The sequence below is a fragment of the Schistocerca gregaria genome, chromosome X (genome assembly GCF_023897955.1).
Source record: "Schistocerca gregaria isolate iqSchGreg1 chromosome X, iqSchGreg1.2, whole genome shotgun sequence".
Lineage (NCBI taxonomy): Eukaryota > Metazoa > Arthropoda > Insecta > Orthoptera > Acrididae > Schistocerca > Schistocerca gregaria.
In genome coordinates, this window is record NC_064931.1 from 363,511,467 (window position 1) to 363,531,483 (window position 20,017).

Below are 20,017 nucleotides of genomic sequence, written 5' to 3' on the forward strand. Positions count from 1 at the left end.
TAGAACAGCTTCGAGTTGGCCAAAAATGCGAAAACACCGGGAGAAATGCATGTTTGAACATAAATACAGATGTTAGCCAAGCCTCTGGTTGGCGCATTTTTATCTGGCCAAGAACGGCAGCTACCCAATGTCTTCAATACGTTGCATGTGTCAGTCCCGGTCAGAAGAGTGTTGTGTGTAGCTGTGGATGCATGATGTCGAAGTCAAGTGGATCAGAACGTGCATAAAATCTTGGTTCTCGTGTGGCGGGTGTTTTCTTAGCCAAAGTGTTTGGCGTTTCAAGATACACCGTTTTGAAGATTTATAGCGCACGCAGGGAAAGTGGAAGAACATCAACCGTTAAGTCACAATGCGGATGAAAGTGTGTGCTAAGTGATCGTGACAGACGGTCATACAAGAGGATTGTGACGAAGAACAAGAGGACGACAGTTGGAAAAGTCGCTGCAGAAATGATAGTCGCACCCACGAAACCGCTCAGCACCAAAACAACACGAACGGAACTCCAACATCTCTTATCAGTGATCCAGTTGCCCGTAACAGGAAAACGTGGTGCCAAACCCGTAAAACCTAGACTAGGCAGCAATAGAAGAAAGTCATTTGATCGGATGAGACCTATTTCACAGTGTTTTCAGCTTTTGGTCGAGTTTACCTAACAAGAGTGGAACATTGCGCGGGTTCGGTGATATTTGGGCAGCCATATCGCGAAATTGCATGGCCACCATGGGCATTCTGCAAGATCATATTATTGCGAAGGATTATGTGAACATGTTGGCTCATAATGTCCGTCTGATGGTACACTGTTTGTTCTCCAATTGTGACGGTCTCTTCTAAGAGGACAGGGCCCCTTCTTCAGCGGTTCGCATAGACCAACGCTGGTTCTGCGAGCGCTAGGTTAATTTACACATCTCCTATGGCAACCACAATCACCAGACATCAATATCATTGAGCCTTTGTGTTGTACTTTAGAAAGAAGCGTGCATGGCCGTTATCCACCCTTGTCATCGTTACCTGAACCTACTAACATTTTGCACGAAGAATGGTGTAAGATTCCGTTGAAAAATGTACACGACCTGTGTTTATCCGTTTCTATATGACTGAAAGCTGTTTTCAGTGCCAACGGATTTCCTAGACCGCATTAGGAATAGCAATGTATTGTGTTTCTGGTGTTTTCATATCTTTGTCCACCCCTTGTATGTATGACTGAAACTGAGTTGTGCACTTTTTTTAAGGGCGTTCACGAACCGTTGAGCAGAAGAGTATACTGATTTGATTGTTATGACTTGAAGTGAGACTCCTTCGCAAAAACCAGGCGAGTACGTTTCAAACATCAAGGCCAAGACTGTATACACAGCGCCGATTCCGGCCCGTTTCAAGATGTGGCCAAAAATCTGAGACAGCCTTCATGTTAAGCAGAAATTATGCCAGACAGTGTGTAATAAAACAAACATTTCAGAAATAGATGATGTCTGTGGTATATGATGGAACATAGATCAGTTTCCTTAAACACGATTGAATGTGTCGGAATGTTAAGCAGTCCTAGCGTCGACCTCAAAAATTGCTGTAGAACCTTTGTCAAGAACTGTGACGCTTGTGACCTACAATTACGTTTTGTGTGAATAGAATGTTCGGGAACACGAGGTAGGTTGGAAAAACCTCGATCTTGTTTCCTGTGCTGTGTGCTTTTTCGTGTACTTAAAGGATGAGATTAATTCCTCATCCCGCTCCAATACCGATCCAGCAATCAGTATATGCTGGCAGCCCACGCTGGAATACCGACAAATAATAAGAATGGATAAAGAGTATTCAACTACCGTAGAAACTTATATTTATTTGTTGCAAGCATTCGGGTATCATTTAAAAACGGTGTCACTGTACTTGCTCTCCCTTTCTTCTCCGGGAAGCAGGAAGGGAAGTAGACAGCGTGCGGAGCAGGGTCTTAAGCTGCATGCCAGAACAGGAGTATATCACTGAACATTACTACCACTACTTGCTAACCGTAGCATCCTTTCCACTGGTTGAGAAAACTTCGGTAATGTACCGTGGCGTAGCTAGCACGAAATCACGCCAAGTGCGCGTGTCCGGTTATTTGAAAAGCAACGGCGCATATGACGTCCTTTTAAAAAAGAATCCCAATCTGTGAAGTGTCCATTAGCCTATTTAGGATTAGCACATGTTAACCTGTACAGGGTGTTGCAAATTTTGTGATTATTTAGTAAGCGTAAGTAACACTTTCCTTCAAGTTAAACCAACGTTGTGAGGGCAGTTTGATTTTGAGTCAATGAAAAGTTAGTGCGCTTTCTTTCCTATTCTTTCGTTCTATGTCAAATAATACAAAATAGGGAAATCAAAGTGTTTCAGAATGTGCACTGAGCTATACTGTCATGGATCTATAAATGATGAGAATGGAGGGAAATGGTAGTAATAATTATTTGGTCATAACGAGAAATAAAGGGAAATTATGTATCAGGTGAGAAAAACAGTAATCACTTCACAGAGCTAAAACACTGAGGAGCAGAAGGTAAGAAATCTGGAGGCAGACAACGGCTTGAGAATATAATTCAGAAGGAAGAACATTAATATCAATTTAACACCCATTTGGTCACAGTTTCACGGGCAACGGAGCACCGGCACAGCTGGGAGAAATATTCGTGGCCTTGTCTAAGGTAACAATTCGGCATCACTCAAATGATTAAGACAGATAAAGTTAAACCAGGCCACGCCGGACAGAGACTTGATATCACTGCTCACTGTGTCTTACCTATTGTACGAACTTGACCGCTCTCATGGGTGTCATCCTGAATTGCACTAGCGCGTGCTATTGCGAACATTTGGGTATGATGGGCAAGATGCAACGGAAAGTAGGATTTCCCGAGATAGCTTAGGGAACAGAGCACATATAAGTAAATAAAACTGAGCTAGACGAACGCATATTTCTAGCATATCAGGACAAGTTTTTAAGTTCTATTTAAAAAACACCAGCAATACTTATTTAGATTTCTCACTGGTTTACACAGTTGTTGCCCAAGATGAACAGGCAAGAAACCAGATTTTCTGGTCAATGCTAGAATTCTCATAACTTATGTCAAATCTCAAGAAATTCTGTTGCTTTTAATATAATCTGAACATTAAAAAACGTTTATGTATTTTTATGTTTCAGCCTAACTCTGGAGCATTTTCCATCAGATTGGTACACGAATGACTTACCTATCCGTAATCGAATGCAACTCCAATAGTCGTTCGTGTGGAATTTATGTGGTGACGTGGGGAACTCCGTACCATCTGTACCAGTTTAGTAGTAACTTGGTACACGTTCGTTTTACTACCTATGTAAAAAATACGGTGGCTGTGAAACGACACTGTTACGTGCTGCTGGTGAGAAAACAGCGATACGAAAAATAAGCATGAAGTCTGGATGAGGAGGAGATTAGTGTTTAAGGTCCCGTCGATAACGAGGTCACTACAGACTGGCACAAGCTCGGATTAGGGAAGAATGGGGAAGGAAATCGGCCGTGACCTTTCAAAGGAACAATCCCAGAATTTGCCTAAAACGATTTAGGCAAATCACGGAAAACCTGAATGATGGCCGGACGCGGTTTTGAACCGTCGTCCACCCGAATACTAGTCCGCTGAGCTAACCGCTGCGCCACCTCACACGGTCATTAAGTCTGGGACGTCTTCAGCACTATCCACTAAGTTTGCTAGATATCTTGCTAATTAATGTATAATTCATTGGTGGTAATTCAGTACCCGTGGAGTGGCGGTTGTAATGGGTGGTATTCAAAAATGGTTCAAATGGCTCTGAGCACTATGGGACTGAACTTCTGAGGTCATTAGTCCCCTAGAACGTAGAACTAGTTAAACCTAACTAACCTAAGGACATCACACACATCCATGCCCGGAGCAGGATTCGAACCTGCGACCGTAGCGGTCTCGCGGTTCCAGACTGCAGCGCCTAGAACAGCTCGGCCACTTCGGCCCGCATGGGTGGTGTATAAAAACAATTGAGAACTTCTGATGTTAGGACGTTACTAAGCTAGATGGAGACAGTACCGATATGGATAGGAGTGGGCTTGAAAGAAGTTAAAACTAACTACATTCGTGTATAATTTATAATTTTCGAGTTCGATTAGTTGATTAACGATTGTGTCAACGCCACGAGGAGTGGCCGCGTGGTTTGAGGCGTCATGTCACGGACTGCACGCGCCACCTCCCCCCACGCCGCCCCCCACCCTCACGCCGAAGGTTCGAATCCTCCCCTGCGGAATGGGGGGTGTGGGTATTGTTCTTAGCATAAGTTAGTTTAAGTAGTGTGTAAGTCTACATTCGTACATACTGGGAAAAAGCGCAGGGGACGCCTGTATATAATAAGGGTGGGAGGACGGATCATCAAAATTACAGACCAATATCCTTAACATCGATTTGTTGCAGGATTCTCGAACATATTCTCAGTTCGAATATAATTAATTTCCTTGCGACAGAGAAGTTGCTGTCCATGTGTCAGCATGGCTTTAGAAAGCATCGCTCCTGCGAAACGCAGTTCGCCCTTTTTTCACATGATATCTTGCGAACCATGGATGAAGGGCATCAGACGGATGCCATATTCCTTGACTTCCGGAAAGCGTTGACTCTGTGCACCACTGCAGACTCCTAATTAAGGTACGAGCATATGAGATTGGTTTCCAAATATGTGAGTGGCTCGAAGACTTCTTAAGTAATAGAACCCAATACGTTGTCCTCGATGGTGAGTGTTCATCGGAGGTGGGGGTATCATCTGGAGTGCCCGAGGGAAGTGTGGTAGGTCCGCTGCTGTTTTCTATCTACATAAATGACCTTATGGATAGGGTGGATAGAAATGTGCGGCTGTTTGCTGATGATGCTGTGGTGTACGGGAAGGTGTCGTCGTTGAGTGACTGAAGGAGGATACAAGATGACTTGGACAGGATTTGTGATTGGTTTAAAGAATTGCAGCTAACTCTAAATATAGTTAAATGTAAATTACTGCAAATGAATAGGAAGAAGAGTCCTGTAATGTTTGAAAACTCAATTAGTAGTGTAGCGCTTGACACAGTCACTTCGATTAAGTATTTGGGCGTAACACTGCAGAGCGATATGAAGTGGGACAAGCGTGTAATGGCAGTTGTGGGGAAGGCGGATAGTCGTCTTCGGTTCACTGGTAGAGTTTTGGGAAGATTTGGTTCATCTGTAAAGGACACTGCTTATAAAACGCTAATACGACCTATTCTTGAGTACTACTCGAGCGTTTGGGATCCCTATCAGGTCGGATTGAGGGAGGACATAGAAGCAATTCAGAGGCGGGCTGCTAGATTTGTTACTGGTAGGTTTGATCATCACGCGAGTGTTACGAAAATGCTTCAGGAACTCGGGTGGGAGTCTCTGAAGGAAAGGAGACGTTCTTTTCGTGAATCGCTACTGAGGAAATTTAGAGAACCAGCATTTGAGGCTCACTACAGTACAATTTTACTGCCACCAACTTATATTTCGCGGAAAGACCACAAAGAAAAGAGAGATTAGGGCTCGTACAGAGGCATATAGGCAGTCATTTTTTCCTCGTTCTGTTTGGGAGTGGAACAGGGAGAGAAGATGATAGTTGTGGTACGAGGTACCCCTCGCCACGCACCGTATGGTTGATTGCGGAGTATGTATGTAAATGTAGATGTAGATGTAGAAGTATAGGGACCGATGACCTCAGCAGTTTGGTGCCTTAGGAATTCACACATACATTTGATTGTATCAACAACATTTAAGCCTAGTTTAATAGAACCTTCTAAAGATATGTAGAAACGTTTTCTGATGTCCTTGTGTTCTGAGAATTCATTCATCTTTCAAAGTAAATAGATACAAACACGTAGGGAAAGAACTAGGGATGAGAAGCGATAACCGTATGGCGTGGTTAGTTAGCTGCGCAAGTCGCTCCAGATTCATGGTCAGGATGCTAGGAGAGGAATGTAACAAGCGAACCACACCTGTTAGCTACGTGTTTGCTTACATTTGGTACAGTAGAGCAGCCGTTGGTAAGACCTCTTTATCCTGTCTGCGGGGCAGTGATTTTTTGCGGGGTTATCTTTTTGCACGAGGGCGTGTTTAATTGTAATGCCTCAAAATTTTCATGTGGAAATTGTTAAATTTTGTAAATAAAACAAAAGTTATTAACATTATACGTATATATTTTTCATGACTACATATTTGCACCTCTCCGCCGCTAGAAGTCTCCGAATCGTAACGTGTAAGATGGCAGTGTGCAAGGTAGCTGCGTCAGTGCGGGAGAAACAGCGTGCTGTATTCGGGTTTCAAATTATAAGGTACACACACTAGCATTGGAATATCTGCAACAGTCCGATGCCTTGGGTTCGCTGTCATCGATCATCCTCCATTCTGTCCCTCGTTGGCCATATCCGATTTCAGCTGTTTCCAGAACTTAAAGAACAACTTCGTGACTTCACTTTGACAGTGATGACGGGAGGCAGGCAGGCATTGGTGAAGTGGCTTCGTCAACAAAGTCAGACGTTCTACAGTGACTTTATCAATAAACTGCTCTCTTGTTGGACGAAATGTGTTATTCGCCAGTGTGACTATCCTGAGAAATAAAGATGTAGACCTGAAGAATAAAGATGTACAGGTCGGGTGCAAACTAGCGACAAATCTCTATTGGTCCGTTAAAACGGTTGTTTCATTTAAAAACATTTTAGACTTTTCACATAAAAGAATCTGAGCCGTTACTTTTCAGCACATCCTCTTACTATTTGTTAAGGTACCACATACATAATTTCGTACAAGTCCTCTTTGAAGACCCTTTCTAATGCCACAAAAGAAAACTGTTTATTTCCATTAAAATTTCTATGTCATAATTCGGCAGCTATAAAAGTTAATAAATACTTACTAACATGAGAAAGATCGCAATAGTTTCCGCTACAACTGCACATTGAATTATTCACTTCTTCTGCATTTATTTTAATGTTCTGCTTTACCTGTTTCATCCTGTGTGCACATATTTATCCAGCTAAAACTTTCTTACTCCAATCATGGAAACTAGAAGTGTTTACAATCGAGTTTCTAGCTTACGTAATATTATAATGAACTTCATTTATATTTTACTTTTTACTTTATATCCTTTACTTATGCTTTTGAAAGCGTGTACTGGCAAATGAAATAAATTTGATTTTACATTGTAGATATGTTTCATTGACCTTCCTGTCTCAGTAAAGATTGGGATAACTAGGGTATGAAGGTAAGCAAGCTACATGTATGTAACAATAATAGTTTCGTTGAGTAAGTAACTGCACTATATTTTCCGCGAGGCCTGCTCTTTGCTATTGCATTTATGGCTGTATTCACTGATAATTAGGAGAAAATTTCCCCTTTGTAATATTACTATACCATAATTTTACTGCCGTTTAGTTTAGGCAGAAAACTGAAAAGCGTTAGTGAACAGCTGAATCGTAACCTACTTGTAGTAACAGCTGGAAATGATTCAGTGGTGCTGGATGAAATCTGTACACTCTTCTTTTGCCTAGAGAACATTGCAAGGGATCCTGGAAAGATATTGCAGTTCTCAACAAGTATTGCGAGCATTTTACACCTGCCCAAAACTCAAATATTTTCCATCATTCAGCTTAATGCTTCTTGAAAAGAAGAAAGGTCTCCACTGTTGTTACCGTTCATGCCTTCTGAGCTGCCAAGCGGCATTGCTTTGTTGCCAGTTCGCGCTCTGTCGCAAGGAAATGACGATAAACGGTACTCTCAGCGAGCGACGGACCAATAGAGATTTGTCGCTAGTTTGCACCCGACCTCTGTTCATTACAGAATTACGTGCCGTCCGCTACGTATTAGATCGATACCGCTACTGCATTACGTCCTTAATACAGTTAACGCGAGTATTAGCGTTGATACCGCAAATTAGTTGTAGCCTTGTATTGGCTTACGAGAGATAATGGTCGACTGAATTTTCCGTCTCAATGGCTACCGTTAGCGAGGTAAATAGTGCCTCTGGTAATGCCTGGGAGCTAAGTGGATATTTAAACATAGTGACTTTGTACATACACTGTGTGCATTCTTGTTGTGAAACCCAGCAATACTGTAATCGGAAATGCTTCACAGACAATACTGGCTGGAAGCGTATATCTGGCTGATAGTTACGAATACCGTGTTTGCTTATGATTATGCAACCGAAAAAATTTCTTCGTAATGAAGCATTTGCTGCTGCCCTGTGTAACTTGTTTCCAATATCAATTGTGCCTTTATGTAAGCATATGCAAAATGTCTCAGTAACGGTAAACCGTGTCAGAAATGAAATGAGACGAATATTTGCTACAATTTCGGTTATAGAATTTTTTTATTTAGACTAAACGGAAAACAGTCAACTGTATTAATTAATACTTGACAATGGTCAATCAGCTTCAAGCATCAGCAAAAATTTTGTTTATGTTCTGGAAACGAAAATATAAGTAAATTTATTGTTTTTCACCTGAGTAATATGCGTTACTGTCCGCGAAACAATTAAGATTTTGTTTCCTGGCAAAATAAAATGTTGATTAGTGATGTTTCAGGAGCTCAAAAATCTAGCAATACAGTCTTAAAAAATTTTAAAAAAAGCAACGAAAAAACATATGAAAACTCAGAAATGCAAGAAAAAGAGTATGATTAAATTAGCATTCAGTCTTCTCCATCCTTACTTGAAATCACACTCCTTGTCACACTAAATAAAACATATAACAACACAATTGTTGGGCCTGGTTGTCTAGCGGAAAACGTGATTCCTCGAAAGAGAGAGGCCAGACCACGAATTTTTCAGTCTACATTTCAACCTAGCCATAACTTCTCAATGATGTGACGAGTCGCTAGAAACAACCCGTTGTTTGGATTCCCGTTAATCTGTAGGTTCCTTTTCCCTATGTGGATTACTGGATTAGGTTAGGATGACGCAAGCCGCCGAACTGGCGTATAGTAGAAAGACTTCTAGCACCAGCCATTGAGCTACATAGCGTTATTATTATTATAATAATGTAATTCATGTAATCTTCGTTTAAAATATACTGCTAAGGTACAGTGACCTTAATAAAGCGAAGCCTGAAATAACAGATTACGAACACATTTGGCTGGACGATTGGACGATCACAACAAGAAAGGAAAATAAAGTCGAATGAGCCACCTGCTGTGAAAACACGTTACAACCAGTTCTCGAGTAAGGTTATCTGCGCTATACTTTTCCCCACCTCTTCACACAGTGCTGAACAATTAATTACACAAGACGCAATGATCACGGCGAAAGACCAAGATTGAAACTTAATAAACTGGTTTTGAAAAGTTTGGATACAACGTATAGTGTCACACAACCTGGGGATGGAAACCTTTACTGTTTCATCGGGATGTAGGTTGAGGAACCTATGCGGCGCCGTCAATCGCGATAAAACAAGATTAAATATTACGTCTTTCATTCCTCAGAATACGTTTTGGCCCGGTGTCTTCCGCTGTAGCAGGCGGCTTCATAAGTCCGAGTGGAATCTGCTAAATCCAGAGGAAGACTCAGGGATGCCGAAGGTTGCGCCTTCCGTGAAAACCGATGGCTCGGAGTGTGGCGAGTTGCCTGCTCATTGGTTCAGAAGATGCCTATCATCGGCTGGTCTGTTACTTATGAGGGTATGACTGTTGAACATGTGTGTTTGGCTCACACACTCACATTCTCTGTCCTCTCAGGCCACTGCCCGTGTTGTCGCATCAGATAGACTGCAATGTCAGATGCTGTGATGTACTAAATGCTGATCCTGGATCGTCAGTTAGATAGGCTGTCAGGTCCAAACGTCGCTGACGTTTCAGAGCACTTGGTGCCCTGAACTGGAACGGTGTTGGCATGGCAGGCTTGTGGACTACCCATCAGCGGCAAATGTCATGAACACAATCGATCCTACTGTCAACTGACTCTAGCCTAGAGGGCGGAGTATTTATGGGGAGTGGCTTTGCTGTACGACATCATTTGTAATGAACGAATCGGTCTCACTCATTATGAGTTGTCAGTGGTCTTCAGTTTCGCTCTACTGGCTCAATCAGTTTGTTTCAGAATCATAACTGCTTCGTCTTACCACTGATAGGTGTTGTTGATCCTACCCAGTACTTCTTACTTAATGTTATGAGAGTAACAGAGGCAGGTTGGTTTGCACTTGTCTTACACTTCTCTGTTGAGCTCGCCCGCACTCACACATGGAAATATTAATGTCGTTAAATGGTGACTGGCTCCGTGATACAATTGCTAAGATCTCTTTTGATATGACAACGTTTATACCCTTTGTTCTGAAACAACTAATAAATCGCTAGTTTCAATTTGAATCCACTTATTAGTTAACTTCCACTTTACTGGATAGTAGGTAAGTCTATGGACATATCTTCTTATCGGCATACTTCATTTCTTACCTCCCAGATGTAAAAATGTGAGTTATATCGACCATCTGTGGTTCGTGAGAAGATCGTCCGCTTGACTTAAGAATAAGATTCTGTTGTCCAAAAGCTGATTCTTAATTACCTCTGCCTCACATGCGTTTAAGACCCGTATACTCAGGATAATATATTTTAATACCATCTTCGACGCAACCTAGGAGAAAGGAATTATCTTGGGTCCCCTTCCTCAGAATGAAGTAGTAGCAGAAAGAAAAATACTTTATACTATAGCAAACTAAATAAAATAAAATGAATCTAGGTAATATGAAGTTAAACACTAATAACTTGCTACTCTCTTTCTTATACGTAGACCTAAGTCGATACAATACCTCCTATGATAGTTTCGTTCCACGTGGTAACTTTTTCTTCTGCCGTAACGGAGACAGTATATATATCAACAGAACTCTTAAAACGCTTTATCCGACAAACATGCACTACCATCGTTTTCATTGGAAAATGCAACCTAATACTGACCAGTCAAGTTGTTCCACTACCTAGGGCAGTCCTCGAAAATCTGTCATGAACTTCTGGCTTCAGCCGTTTGGCGTACGAGGGTAGGACTCATTGCAGTACTCTTTACTACGGTAACTTAGTTGTACCTTGACCATTCCGCTCTTGGCGCTATAGTACGTTTTACCTGTTCCCATACTTCTTTCAACGTTTTTTTCCGAACTGCTTCACATGTTCGTTCTGTGTACCTAACTTCGGCTGTATCGTGCCTAAAGGTGAAGCCGTATTTCACCCGTATACTACTACGTATGGCGAACGACCTGTTCGTGTGTGTATTTTAGAATTTTATATGTAGTATAAGTGTTGGCTGTTAACGTAATAATTTAACATTTGTGCCGTGGTATGTCGGACTTACTCCATACGATCATTTGCTTCAGGGTGAAACTTTTAACAAGTGGTATAAGTGGTATAACAACTTCATCATATGAAACATAAAATTAGTTCCTTCATCTGTGGTTATAGTTTCCTATACTCCAAATTGAAGTACCCAGTTATAAACCATGGCTTGAGCTGCAATGCTCGCTTTTTGATCTGGCATCAGCTATTATTACTAGATATCTCGATAAATGGTCGATCACACTTAGTACAAATTTATTTCTTACTTAGCTCTTATTAAATGGTCCTTGAATGTTAATTTCTAACCAGCCGCTGTGGCCGAGCAGTTATGGGCGCTTCAGTCTGGAACCGAGCGACAGCTATGGTCGCAGATTAGAATCCTGCTTCAGGTGTGTATGTGTGTGATGTCCTTAGGTTCGTTAGGTTTAAGTAGTTCTAAGTTCTAGGGGACGGATGACCTCAGATGTTAAGTCCCATAGTGCTCAGAGCCGTTTTTTTTTAATTTATACACTCGAAATGAATGCTCTGGTTCTGGTAACCTCTGTAGCAGTATTTACTGATGACTCATGTCTGTTCATTGAGCATATAGGATGCAATTTCTAACATTTTGCTCCACATCACCACGTCGTGTTCTCCACCAAAATCTCTCTACGATAGCTCTGCCAGTAGCTCTTTTACCTCCATGTCATGTCAGTACAATGTCATGTGCTTGTAGCAACGCTTCGGTTCACAGTGCGGAAGGAACGATGTCACATGGTCTACATCTTCTTGACACAGTAAACCTTCATGCATAAGAAACTGTCGTTGCTTGCTGTACAGTGGCATCCCTTGTCCAATGCTAGTGCCTTCTTCCAGTCTGCTATAACTAATCAGATGCTTGTAACACCGCAATTTTCCTACTAAGTGTGCCCGCATTTGTGTTTTTAACGCCAGGCTTGTGAACTACCTCCTACTGAAATTCACTTAACTTTAGTACTCATCCTGTTAGTCGACTTGAAGGATCTTTTAGACCAAATATCCACTCCAAGTATCCATGATCCATAAAAACTTTAAATTTACAAAGTATATAGGAAACAACTTAAATACGAAATAACGTATATTTCTTTTTCTGTAGTCGAATAAATTTTCATTTAGCTAATGAGATGCATATGCCGCTGGATGCTCCTTTCCATCTACACTTTGACTTAAAATGGCACCTAAAACACTACTACTTGCATCGCATGATAGTATAAATTCTTTGGTAACTTACATTGATCAGCCCAGTGATCTCTATGCTACCTGGATGTTGAACTTCAGCCATTCTATCGTGCCAATCATAGATGCTCGTATTTCGTTTCTTGCCTAACTACATCATGGCTGCTAAGAAACGTCACTAGAACACAAAAAGAAAATACTTTTCAAGTCCTCTCCCTCATAAGCTTATTACTTCATACGTCGACATAAAGTTCAGAACAAGAAATCAGTCTGCAATTCTTCGTCACATGCAGACCGATGGAAATTTGTTTGCCAAACTACAATATGGCGGACGATTCAAAGCACGTGTATTTGCAGAAACGCTGCAGTTCTATATTCAGAGACCATACTTCTACATCCAGGTTGTATAGATATCACTGGATCAGCTAAATCACTACGACCACTGGCCTACTATCGATATAAACCCGTCCAGAAGATAGCAGAGCCACCTGGCGAGGAATAACTGCAAGTGAGACACATACATAGTGCATGTACACTATGTGATCAGAAGTATCCGGAGACCTGGCTGAAAATGATTTACAAGTTCGTGGTTCCCTCCATCGCTAATGCTGGAATTCAAAATGGTGTTGTCCCACTCTTAGCCTTGATGACAGCTTCCACTCTCGCAGATCAATCAGGTGCTGGAAAATTTCCTGAGGATTGGCAGCCCTTTCTTCACCAAGCGCTGTACTGAGGAGAGTTATCGATTTCGGTCGGTGAGGCCTGGCACGAATTCAGCGTTCCAAAACATCCCAAAGGTGTTCTGTAGGATTCAGGTCAAGATTCAGTGCAGGCCAGCCCATTACAGGGGTGTTATTGTCGTGTAACCACCCCGCCACAGGTAGTGCATTATGAACAGGTGCTCGATCGTGTTGAAAGATGCAATCGCCTTTCCAGAATTGTTCTTCAGTAGTGGGAAGCAAGAAGGTAGGCCTGTGCTGTGATAGTGCCACTCAAAACAACAAGGGGAGCAAGCCCCCTCCATGAAAAACGCGACCACACCATAACACCACCGCCTCCGAATTTTACTGTTGGCACTATACAAGGTGGCAGATGACATTCACCGGGCATTCGCCATACCCACGCCGACATCGGATCGTCACATTGTGTACCGCGATTCGTCACTTCACACAATGTTTTTCCACTTTTCAGTCGCCCAATGTGTACGCTCCTTACACCAAGAAAGGCGTCGTTTGGCGTTTGCCAGCGTGATGTGTAGCTTATGAGCAGCCGCTCGACCATAAAATCCAAGTTTTCTCACCTCCCACCTAACTGTCATAGTAATTGCAGGGGATCCTGATGGAGTTTGGAATTTTTGTGTAATAGTTTGGATAGATGTCTGCCTATTACACATCACGATCCTCTTCAACTGTCGGCTATTTCTGTCAGTCAACAGACGAGGTCGGCCTGTACGCTTTTGTGCTGTACGTGTCCCTTGACGTTTCCACTTCACTTTCACATCGGAAGCACTGGACCAATGGATGTTTAGGAGTGAGGAAATCTCGCGTACAGACGTATGACATAAGTGACACCAATCACCTGACCACGTTCGAAGTCCGTGAGTTCCGCCGAGCGCCCCATTCTGCTCTGATGGCGCGTGATCCATCTGACTTTGACTGAGGGCAGGTTGTGGCGGTCTGGAGGCTCGGCACGAGCATTTCGGAAACTGCACGACTTGTCGTAGGTTCGAGGAGTGCTGTTGTGAGTGTTTTCAACATCTGGCGAAACCAAGGTGAAACCACGTCCAGAGGTCGTAGAGTTGGGCGGCCACTCCTTACTACAGATGTCGCACGTTGTAGACTGAGCAGACTGGAAAAACGGGACAGGCAGCGTACAGTGGAAGAACTAACATCAGACTTTCATGCTGTGCAGAACACAAGTGTGTCTCAACACACAGTGCACTTCACTCCTCATTATGGGTACCCGCAGTCAATGACGCATTCATGTGCCAATGTTAACACCACTATATCAGCAACCCCCATGAACCATGGACCTCTGCCGTTGGTGGGGAAACTTGCGTGCCTCAGCAATACAGATGGCCGTACCGTAGGTGCAACCACAACGGAGGGGTATCTGTTGAGAGGCCAGACAAACGTGTGGTTCCTGAAGAGGGGCAGCAGCCTTTTCAGTAGTTGCAGGGCAACAGTCTGGATGATTGACGGATCTGGCCTTGTAACATTAACCAAAACGGCCTTGCTGTACTGGTACTGCGAACGGCTGAAAGCGAGGGGAAACTACAGCCGTAATTTTTCCCGAGGCTAAATGATGATGGCATCCTCTTGGGTAAAATATTCCGGAGGTAAAATAGTCACCCATTCGGATCTCCGGGAGGGGACTACGCAGGAGGACGTCGTTATCAGGAGAAAGAAAAGTGGCGTTCTACTGATCGGAGCGTGGAATGTCAGACACATTAATCGGGCAGGTAGGTTAGAAAACTTAAAAAGGGAAATGGGTAGGTTAAAGTTAGATACAGTGGGAATTAGTGAATTTCGGTGGCAGGAGGAACAAGACTTTTTGTCAGGTGAATACAGGGCTATAAATACAAAATCAAATAGGGGTAATGTAGGAGTAGGTTTCATAATGAATAAAAAATAGGAGTGCGGGTAAGCTCCTACAAAAAGCATAATGAACGCATTATTGTGGCCAAGATAGACACGTAGCCCATGCCTACTACAGTAGTACAAGTTGATATGCCAAGTAGCTCTGCAGATAATGAAGAAATTGATGAAATGCACGATGAGATAAAAGAAATTATTTAGGTAGTGAAGGGAGACAAAAATTTAATAGTCATGGGTGACTGGAATTCGAGAGTAGGAAAAGGGAGAGCAGGAAACATAGTGGGTGAATATGGATTGGAAGAGAGAAATAAAAGGAGAAACCGTCTGGTAGAATTTTGCACAGAGCATAACTAAATCATAGGTAACACTTGGTTCAAGGATCATAAAAGAAGGTTGTATACATGGAAGAATCCTGGAGATACTAGAAGGTATCAGACAGATTATATAATTGTAAGACAGAGATTTAGGAACACGTGAGGCAATACTTACTCTACGACTTGCCTGAGAAAATAGATTAAGGAAAGGCAAACCTACATTTCTAGCATTTGTAGACTTAGAGAAAGCTTTTGACAATGTTGACTGGAATACTCTCTTTCAAATTCTAAAGGTGGCAGGGGTAAAATACAGGGAGCGAAAGGCTATTTACAATTTGTACAGAAACCAGATGGCAGTTATAATAGTCGAGGGACATGAAAGGGAAGCAGTGGTTGGGAAGGGAGTGAGACAGGGTTGTAGCCTCTCCCCGATGTTGTTCGATCTGTATATTGACCAAGAAGTAAAGGAAACAAAAGAAAAATTAGGAGTAGGTATTAAAGTCCATGGAGAAGAAATAAAAAGTTTGAGGTTCGCCGATGACATTGTAATTGTGTCAGAGACAGCATAGGACTTGGAAGAGCAGTTGAATGGAGTGGACAGTGTCTTGAAAGGAGGATATAAGATGAACATCAACAAAAGCAAAGCGAGGATAATGGAATGTAGTCGAATTAAGTCGGGTGATGCTGAGAGAACTACACTCCTGGAAATTGAAATAAGAACACCGTGAATTCATTGTCCCAGGAAGGGGAAACTTTATTGACACATTCCTGGGGTCAGATACATCACATGATCACACTGACAGAACCACAGGCACATAGACACGGGCAACAGAGCATGCACAATGTCGGCACTAGTACAGTGTATATCCACCTTTCGCAGCAATGCAGGCTGCTATTCTCCCATGGAGACGATCGTAGAGATGCTGGATGTAGTCCTGTGGAACGGCTTGGCATGCCATTTCCACCTGGCGCCTCAGTTGGACCAGCGTTCGTGCTGGACGTGCAGACCGCGTGAGACGACGCTTCATCCAGTCCCAAACATGCTCAATGGGGGACAGATCCGGAGATCTTGCTGGCCAGGGTAGTTGACTTACACCTTCTAGAGCACGTTGGGTGGCACGGGATAAATGCGGACGTGCATTGTCCTGTTGGAACAGCAAGTTCCCTTGCCGGTCTAGGAATGGTAGAACGATGGGTTCGATGACGGTTTGGATGTACCGAGCACTATTCAGTGTCCCCTCGACGATCACCAGAGGTGTACGGCCAGTGTAGGAGATCGCTCCCCACACCATGATGCCGGGTGTTGGGCCTGTGCGCCTCGGTCGTATGCAGTCCTGATTGTGGCGCTCACCTGCACGGCGCCAAACACGCGTACGACCATCATTGGCACCAAGGCAGAAGCAACTCTCATCGCTGAAGACGACACGTCTCCATTTGTCCCTCCATTCACGCCTGTCGCGACACCACTGGAGGCGGGCTGCACGATGTTGGGGCGTGAGCGGAAGACGGCCTAACGGTGTGCGGGACCGTAGCCCAGCTTCATGGAGACGGTTGCGAATGGTCCTCGCCGATACCCCAGGAGCAACAGTGTCCCTAATTTGCTGGGAAGTGGCGGTGCGGTCCCCTACGGCACTGTGTAGGATCCTACGATCTTGGCGTGCTTCCGTGCGTCGCTGCGGTCCGGTCCCAGGTCGACGGGCACGTGCACCTTCCGCCGACCACTGGCGACAACATCGATGTACTGTGGAGACATCACGCCCCACGTGTTGAGCAATTCGGCGGTACGTCCACCCGGCCTCCCGCATGCCCACTATACGCCCTCGCTCAAAGTCCGTCAACTGCACATACGGTTCACGTCCACGCTGTCGCGGCATGCTACCAGTGTTAAAGACTGCGATGGAGCTCCGTATGCCACGGCAAACTGGCTGACACTGACGGCGGCGGTACACAAATGCTGCGCAGCTAGCGCCATTCGACGGCCAACACGGCGGTTCCTGGTGTGTCCGCTGTGCCGTGCGTGTGATCATTGCTTGTACAGCCCGCTCGCAGTGTCCGGAGCAAGTATGGTGGGTCTGCCACACCGGTGTCAATGTGTTCTTTTTCCATTTCCAGGAGTGTAGATAAGGAAATGAGATGCTTAAAGTAGTAAAGGAGTTTTGCTATTTGGGGAGCAAAATATCTGATGATGGTCGAAGTAGAGAGGATATAAAATGTGGACTGGCAATGGCAAGGAAAGCGTTTCTGAAGAAAAGAAATTTGTTAACATCAAGTATAGATTTAAGTGTCAGGAAGTCGTTTCTGAAAGTATTTGTATGGAGTGTAGCCATGTATGGAAGTGAAACATGGACGATAAATAGTTTGGACAAGAAGAGAATAGAAGCTTTCGAAATGTGGTGCTACAGAAGAATGCTGAAGATTAGATGCGTAGATCACATAACTAATGAGGAGGTATTGAATAGAATTGGGGAGAAGAGGAGTTTGTGGCACAACTTGACAAGGAGAAGGGACCGGTTGGTAGGACATGTTCTGAGGCATCAAGGGGTCACAAATTTAGCATTGGAGTGCAACGTGGAGGGTAAAAATCGTAGAGGGAGACCAAGAGATGAATACACTAAGCAGATTCAGAAGGATGTAGGTTGCAGCAAGTACTGGGAGATGAAGAAGCTTGCACAGGATAGAGTAGCATGGAGAGCTGCATCAAACCAGTCTCAGGACTGAAGACAACAACAACAACAACAACAACAACAACAACATCAACATCAGCAACTATGACTGAAATGCGCAAGTAACCATCGGCACTGGATGTTGGAACAGTGGCAGAGAATTGCATGGTCAGACGAATCCCGACACCTTCTTCATCATACCGCTGGGAGGCAGCGAATCTGTCGTCTTTCAGGGGAAAATCTCCTTAACACCTGTGCTGAGGGGCGGAGATAAGCTGCCGGCTGCTCCATTGTGATCATGCGAGCATCCAAGGGTCCAGGGGATCCCGTTAAGGACTCGTGATGGCCAAGAAGTATCGTACACTTGTTGCAGACCATGTACACCCGTTCATGGTGATCATATTTTCTGACGCCAGTGGCATTTTTCAACAAGATAATGCGCCATGTTTCAAGGCCAGAAATGTGATGGAGTGGTTCGAAGAACACAGTGGCGAGTTCCATTTGATGTGCTGGCCCCTCCAACTCGCCAGATTTGAACCTGATCGAACACATCTGGGACGTAATTGAACATGGTGTCAGAGTTAACCCCCCCCCCCCCACCTTCTACACAAACTGCGTTTCTACACCTGTTAACTAGTAACTAGGTGTTTATGTACAAACGAGAATTGCAGCTTCTACTGCAATCCACTATTATGGAATCTTGCTGTTATTAGCCCTACACTGATAGGAAGTCCATAGGCCTACTAATATTTTGTCACGGCTATACTGTGGTACAATTTAAATCATGCCAAAATGATTATCAGTTGCATAAGGCACCACATCATCTATTAAATGAGAACTGTTTTGCACAGGAGACTAAATGAAACAAGCCTATGTACCATTTATGTCGAGAACTGATTTTAAATTTTGGTCTACGACTAGTAATCAGTAAGATTCAAAACAGCAGATTCCAGTACAAGTTGCAATACTCGTTAGTACGTACACACCCAGTTGCGAGTTAATAGGTGTAGAAACGCATTTTGCCCGCTAAGTTAAGCGAGCAAGCTCAGTGCTACCTTCGTGATGTACGCGCCGCGGCCTGTCTTTCTCGTGGGCCTCGCGCCCACACAATGTGACGTCAGCTGTCCCCACTCAACGCGCCAGAGCCGGCGGTAACAAGCCGCGGTCATGGTGAGAAGTGAGAGGGACTGAGGGGCGCTTTGACTAATTCTGCTGGAGTGTTCATGGCTCCGCTTGATAGCTTAGGGATGCACTGCACAAAGGAAGCAGCTACTCGGATAGCAGATTACTTGTGGAGCGCACATGGAGGTTTTCCAGGCTAGGCGGTAGGCTGAGGCCCTCTGATGATCGCTTTCCTGTCGAGAGAGCGCAAGCAGATCGTGTACACTTTTAGTGTCAAAATTTTAACACTAAATTTTCGAAGTTTTCGTAACGAAGTTCCTGAAATTACTATCTTTCAAGGAAGTAGTAGCGCTCAAATTACTTTCGGAACCGGGAGCTGGCTGAAAACCAAAGTACCAAGCTCCGAAATATTTAGTGAGGCATGGAACATATATCAGAAAGACAGATTAAAAGCCAACGGTGGGGGAGTTGTAATATTTATGTTTTGACAGCCATCATATTCAGGTACAAGAAGCTGTTCTTAGAGCAGTTGCGAACACAGTAGTGGGAAGTCGAATCACTTTGGTGAACTTCGGATCGCGCCTTACGTGGATGGTGGACGAAGTGGGTCGATTCTAAGATCAGAGATGGTTTGCGGTTTCGGACGACAGACACGTTGTCTGACGCGATCGGCACCAGTTTAGACTTTATTAGCAGTTTCTGGTTATTTGGACATGTAGTTGACAACAGTGTGACAGTAATTACGGAAATGCGCAAGTCATTATTTTGTTGAAGAATGGAAATTGTTTGTGACTCTAAAGTGGAATGTAACTGTGCAGTTTCGCGTGTTCTGCTA